Genomic DNA, 7,500 nt, shown 5'->3' on the forward strand with positions numbered 1-7,500 from the left:
TGAAACTTGAGCTACGTCAGAATAATAGGCCAAAGAATAAGCGATGCAAGTTAGACAGCTGTTTATGCAAAAGACTCGGGATGGGTATGGGTGTCAAGGTGGAATTGTGTAGGGGATATGTTTGGACAATTTTCCTTCAAGGATCTGAAACCTGGATTTTGAACGCATAGCCTACCAGAAAGGAGTTACTTGCATAAGTCCTGTGGCATAAGAGATGAAAATGCTAAAGATGTTTTCCGAGATGGTTTGGTCATGTGTTGAGATTGGGTGGCGATAGGCCGGTGAAAGAGAAAAATAAAAATATTGTTATTCAAGGGCCTTAATAGCCACAAAGGGCAAAAGTACATGTAGAATAGTGGTGAATGTCCACAATACAAGTAAGGGGGTTTGATTAGTTCCCGATGGAGGTATAGGCCTATTGACAGATATAGAGAGCCTACCCGAAATTCTGCGATTAAGTTATGGAACCATATATATATATATATATATATATATATATATATATATATATATATATATATATATATATATGATTTTACAATAGGAAGTATAACAGAATAGGTTTCAAGATATTGTAAAAGAAGCAGAGGAAGAAGAGAAGACGATGATTCGTCGAACTAAGCAAGTTTGCAGCGGTGGACTCGCACAGAGTGACCATTAAAAGACGCAAGTGGAAGGACATGTCTGAGAGAAGGCAAGGCCACTTTCAAGAGAATATATGGTAGAATTTTTATATAAAAAACAATGCAAAGCTAAACGAGCAATTTTCAAGATGTTGCAGAAATTACCTCTATAAGAATATTCAAATACATGCAGAGATGAATTACAAACTAGAAGAAAAATACACTTTCTCAGATGTTCCCCTTCTGTATAATCAACGAAATACAAAAACTTTCTTATAAATTCCACAAACATAACTCCCCACCCTTTCCAACAGTTGTAAGGAAAAACCCAAGCTATAGGCCTACTGTCTCGATACCTCTCCCTTTCACAAGGTAGGATCCCCAAAGAGAGAGAGAGAGAGAGAGAGAGGAGAGAGAGACAGAGAGAGAGAGAGAGAGACTAATTATAAATAACAGCCTTCTCACCACAAAATGACGGACAATTCCATAATAATTTTACTTTTTCGTTACTCATACATGGCAACTTTCCATGTCCTCCGTGGCTAACTTTGCCAATGTCTTCCTCCACCACACACTACATCAATGAACTAAGAAGGACGTTTTCAAGATTTCTTGATGTTTCGTCACTAGCCTTCTTTCCACATTCGTCACTAATAATGATTACTGACAATTAAGTTCGATGAACAAGTTGTAGTAATTGGTAATGACAAATTCGACGTACAATATATAGACTACATGACATATTGCTATCAAGGAATGATTAACGTACAATATATTTATTGCAAATATCACGAACAAAAAAGCAAAAAGTACATGGACAGGCTCATCACAATAATATTAATAATTCCATTACATCGTTTCATACCTACACGGTGTAGTGTGACCTAAAAAAATGACAAGTTAAATCAGGACAATATACTTAAAGGGGTTAAGCCCATCAATCTGTTTTTAAACTAGAATATGGAGACAACCAGAAGCCACAAAAACGACGCTACCTAACACAAGTGCTACCATATCTCTTAGCCTCAAGTGGCTATATAGCCTGTCATTTCCTCCAGAACAAGAAGGCCTACCTGGTAGCCGAGTGACGTGTCATATGACCCTAGGACCCAAGAAACTCACATAAGGTTTCGTTGTAGTTTAAATGCAAGGAGGCTCCTCATAATTCACATACCCTAATGCCCTGGTACAGGAACAATACAAAACACAACCAGGATAGGCCTCGGGTGGGTACCACTGACCAAGCCATTTTCTTTCCCACATGTCTTCACATTCCTTTGAACACCCCCTCCCCCATTCCTCTCCATAACTGCCCTTGTTCCCATCACTAATCCATCTGGTTTACTCCCACTCCTCATTCCGTCTTTCCTCCCTTCCTCAAAACCCTACGGCTAGGACCCACGCCCAAAATCCACTTTAGGATTTTCATGAATATCCTTTAATCCACAACCTATTCACAACCTTCAGTGAGGTTTGTTAACACGGTGAGTGTACTATGCACACAGCAGAGACGTGCTTCTTCATTCAAGTTCAAGACCAAGGGGTAAACAAGGCAATGTTTACTTTCTGAATCTTTAAGACCATGTTGTGTTCGAAGAAAATTCTAGAACAATGAAATTGCGGCTAAACCACACTTATTATTATTACTATTACTATGCTAGAACCCGAGTTGGAGAAGCAGGATGCTATAAACCCAAGGGCTCCAACGGGAAAATAGCCCAGTGAGGAAATAAGCAAATAAACTATATAGGCTATAAGAAGTAATTGATAATAATATAAGGTCCCTTAAAAACAGTAACAACAGATCTTTCATATATAAACTGAAAAAAACTTATCAATAACTTTTCAAACTATTCCCTACCATGGTTAGCTAGCTAAGTGCCATCTTTCTTCTTTCGCCTATCCTCAACTTCTCTAATAGCGAATTAAATTATATATATATATATATATATATATATATATATATATATATATATATATATGTATATATATATATATATGTATATATATATACATATATTATATATATATATATACATATATATATATATATACATATATATATATATATACATATATATATATATATATATATATATATATATATATATATATATATATATATATATATATATGGATAAATATCAACACAACATCGTGTTCAAATAGAAATAAATTTCTACCTCATACTTGGGATCGAACGCTATATATATATATATATATATATATATATATATATATATATATATATATATATATAATGTTCAGTCCATAAACAGCTCGTTGGTTTAAAAATAAACCTTACAGGTATTATTAGCTCCGGACAAGGCAAGATTTTCCAATAAAAAAAACTTAATTGCTATTGAAAATTACCCTTATTTTCGCAGTAAATAGTGAGATATACGATAATATATCTTGCCAAAAATTAGCGTAATTACTAATACATTTTTTAATAGAATAAATAATAGAATATTGAATGATAACTTACATTCTATGGTATCCGACGTCCACACTCTTTTTACATTTGGAAAATAGCCGACGATTCCTAGGGTCTGGAGACCTCGACCCTTCTTCTCCACCACATTAATTCATGTGAGAGGTTAAAACTCCCAAGTTCACCCAATGTATACAAGGGATGGGGGAGGTAGGGAGAGGCAGGAAGGAGGGAGGTAGTCTCCTCTCTACTATTTACCTCGGGGTCAATTTGTTTTCACTTTTTTTCTTCCACGAAAATGCCCGTGTTCAATTGGTTTCTGCTTCGAACGAGAGAGATTAACGTTTAATAACGAAACTTTATTGTTAATTATATCCCAATGTGTTGTAAAAGATGAATTTTCATCAGCCCATGGCCTAAATTTCTTCACAAAAATACCATCTTCTTGGGAGACAAAAATTTCTACGAGATTTTTAACTTTTCAGTTAACAAATGCAAAACTTATATTCAACACTTTCGAAGGCACTGACAACTTCTTGAAGAACAATGTAAATATTTCACTACAGTTGTTATATCAATCACAGAAAACCAAATAAGAATCGCGAGAGTTGTAAATTCACCAAAAATACTAACAATCTTACTCGCGACTCTCTTAACAATCAACTGACCCAAAACCTGTTTTCTCAGCTGACTCGCCTGTTGCCCATGTCGCCCTGGCATCGCGGAAAAGTTGTCGTACACAATATTTCGATTCTCTTCGCAAGTCGAACTAACGAATATAGTCTTAATATTATTTATGATCAATAATAAAAATATACTTATTCAAATAACAATACTTACCTCGGTGTTCATTTCTCCAGAGAACGGATTTTTATCCATTTCTGCATAATTATCGTACGTCCGCAACGAAGCTATTAGATGATATAAAATTGGCAACATATTGTATAATCATATATAAACAAAAAATATGAACGTTATTTATAATAACATTATGTGAATAAATAACGAAACGAGAGATCTAGTGACCGGTGTAAATTGTTTTACATGTTTTTTTCTTAATCTTTCGCAGACTTGATCACTATGCCAGTGACTACAACGCCAGTCTGTAGCTCAGAATCTCACGGTAGAAAACAAAATGCAATTTTAAATAATTCATTTTCTACTTCGTTTGTTGCGCACTTAATATACAAATTACGAGAAAATCAATGATGACTGGAACCGCACCCCCAATAAATAGAAGAATTTAATGATTTTTTTTTTTGTTTGGACCATACAGTACATCAAGTACAGTGTCAATTGACATGGCACCAACGTAGCCTAGGCCTACGGTACATCTTTTGGATATTTAACTTTCAGCAATATGCACAGCCTTTAACTTATAAATAAATTCTCTCTCTCTCTCTCTCTCTCTCTCTCTCTCTCTCTCTCTCTCTCTCTCCTCTCTCTCAAAATTAATTTCTTGGATAATTATTCGGTAGATTTAAGAGCATATAACTTAGATCTCTCTCTCTCTCTCTCTCTCTCTCTCTCTCTCTCTCTCTCTCTATCTCTCTCTCTCTCTCTCTCTCTCATACAATTAATTTCTTGGATAATTATTCGTTAGATTTAAGAGCATATTAACTTAGATCTCTCTCTCTCTCTCTCTCTCTCTCTCTCTCTCTCTCTCATGAAATTAATTTCTTGGATAATTATTCGTTAGATTTAAAAGCATATAACTTGGATCTCTCTCTCTCTCTCTCTCTCTCTCTCTCTCTCTCTCTCTCTCTCTCTCATAAAATTAATTTTTTGGATAATTATTCGCTAGATTTAAGAGCATATAACTTAGATATCTCTCTCTCTCTCTCTCTCTCTCTCTCTCTCTCTCTCTCTCTCTCTCTCTCTCTCTCTCTCTCTCTCACACACACACACACACACACACACACACACAGTTAATTTACAACTACATATCTTGGATCTGCGTGTAAGAGAGTTTGCATATGCAAATAATATTCAGAAACGCCTACTTCTCGGGAGAGTTACCCTACTTTGTACATAACATAAGAATGTGTGTTGAGAAATTGAAACCGCAGCCACGCGATCTCATGAAAAGTCTGGAATTGAAGTAAACTGATATTAAATCTCTCTCTCTCTCTCTCTCTCTCTCTCTCTCTCTCTCTCTCTCTCTCTCTCTCTCTCTCGTGAGATAATTTCATGTTATTTGGCTTCTCTCAAGCAAAGAGAAAGGCGTGGTCTTCTAATTCTAACATGTCACCCATAGACCATAGTTGCTTATCGACTGTTGTATTGACAGCGGTGCCAGACGTAAAGATATTTCCAAATCGTCTGCGGTGTGCGGGTAACAAATTGCTCTTGTGATTAACGTCTTAGGAGATTTATTTATAGATACAGACTGTTCAGATAAAAATTCCTTTCGTGAATTTTAGCTTGTATAAGGAAAATACAATTACAGTACTTTGTAAATAATGTACATTACCCATGTCGTTTATCTCTTATTACAAATACATCAATAGATCAAATTCTGATCCCCCCAAAACTAATAAAACTACAGTAATTATTCCCCTGTTACAAACAGAAATAAGTAATGTTTTATATATACTTAAAGGCTATACCTCTACAACGTTTACAATGCTTCCAGAAAGCTGAAATCGCTGCCAGATCTTTGCTCAGACAAGTAAAAATATATGTTGCGATTAGACCTAACTTGTTAAAGCAGGTGACTAAACCATTGAATACAAGACTTTGTAACCTCGCTCACACGCATTCCTTCCACTCCTGGAGAAAACGTTTCTAGTTTCTACATCATATCTGGAAGATGATGAACAATAGTTTCTAGAGAAGTATTCTTGAAAGCAAAAGCTGTTTTGCCATGAAAACAGGTTTTCATCTCTTGTATTATTTAACGTTTTTCTATATCAATCTCTAAATTTTTCAAACATTTCTTTAAATTGTCTCTAATTATCTCTAAGATTCTTTCTAATGGAGGTAAACACTTCCCATTTTTTAAATGTCAAAATCTTCGATTGTTCGAAAGTTTTTCTACCAAAATTAATTTTTTCGTTTGTTATAGATTGACAATTACATTAAAAAAAATTGTGCGAGCCACTGGCTCTTGTACAATGGCATATATCAGGTTACAATTCTTGATAACTAAAAAAAAAAAAAAAACTTGATTACAATAAAAAATTCCCACATCCATTATTTTATTTCGTTTTTATTGAGAATGGACAAAGAAGTAGTAATAAGCTTTGAAAGCGTTTCAGGCAAAGATTTGAAAGTGTAAAGAAATAGAAAAAGTGGAGAATAAGTAACGATTAGGGTAGTATTGGTCGATGTGGTGACGTCCCTGACTGGTGAACGGCAGACTGGGGGGTTCCAGTCCCGCTCAAACTCGTCAGTTTCTTTGGTCGCTGCAACCTCACCATCCTTGTGTGCCAAGGATGGGGGGTTTGGGGGGATCCTATTTGTCTATCTGCTGTGTCATCATCAGCCATTGCCTGGCCTTCCCTAATACTAGCTTGGGCGGAGAGGGGATGGGGTGCTGATCATATGTATGTATGGTTAGTCTCTAGAGCATTGTCCTACTTGATAGGGCAATGTCACTGTCCCTTGCCTCTCCCATTATTATCATTATTATTATTAGTATTATTATTATTATCTAAGCTACAACCCTAGTTGGAAAAGCAAGATGCCATAAGTCCAAGGGCTTCAACAGGGAAAAGTAGCCCAGTGGGGAAAGGAAACAAGGAAAAATAAAATATTTCAAAAACAACACCACCAAAACATTTTACTATATACAAAATGAAAACTTTAACAAAAAGAGAGGAAGAGAAATAAGACAGAATAGTGTGCTCGAGCGTACCCTCAAGCAAGAGAACTCTAACCCAAGACAGTGGAAGACCATGGTACAGAGGCTATGGCACACTACCCAAGACTAAAGAACATTGGTTTGATTCTGGAGTGTCCTTTTCCTAGAATGAGTGGCCTTTTAACCTTTATAGCCAACCATTGGCGATGTACTGACAGTATAAACCTCAAAGAGGGTTCTGGTTTATGCATAAGTACTGACAAATGTTATTTACTCAAGATTTACGTACATTGTATAAAATATATCTATGACATTTTTTTTCTTTTCCACAGTATAATCCACCTGAGGCTTTCCTTCATTCAATGTTTGAACTTGAATATACTGTATCTATTTGTTTAGGGTTTCTATATACAAACTTTTAACTGGGCTCCACTAGGCAGTAGAAGAGTTGGAAGACCCAGGTCTACATGACTGAGAACTATGAAGCGTGAAGTAGGAGATGATGATTGATTGATCTGAGGTTTTCTGGGATCCTGACAAGGAAATGATGAGTGGAAAAGTATTGAATTAAAAGCTCAAGAGAGAGTCGACTGGCGAAACCTATCCGAGGCCCTTTGCGTCAATATAGGCGTAGGAGG

At 35.7% G+C, this 7,500-nt stretch overlaps 1 protein-coding gene across 3 annotated transcripts in view; it reads right to left on the bottom strand.

The window, feature by feature from the left end:
* LOC137634459 (uncharacterized) overlaps positions 1–7,500 on the bottom strand; it is a 486,588-nt gene that overhangs the window by 99,448 nt on the left and 379,640 nt on the right. The window contains exon 1 of one of the 3 annotated variants that reach the window (XM_068366865.1): positions 3,112–3,725. The exons of the other annotated variants lie outside the window; for them this stretch is intronic. The gene's annotated coding sequence lies outside the window, so the exon portion shown is untranslated. Of the gene's footprint in view, positions 1–3,111; positions 3,726–7,500 lie in introns of those variants that run through there. 3 annotated transcript variants of the gene reach the window in all.

Source organism: Palaemon carinicauda, chromosome 44 (assembly GCF_036898095.1).
Source record: "Palaemon carinicauda isolate YSFRI2023 chromosome 44, ASM3689809v2, whole genome shotgun sequence".
Lineage (NCBI taxonomy): Eukaryota > Metazoa > Arthropoda > Malacostraca > Decapoda > Palaemonidae > Palaemon > Palaemon carinicauda.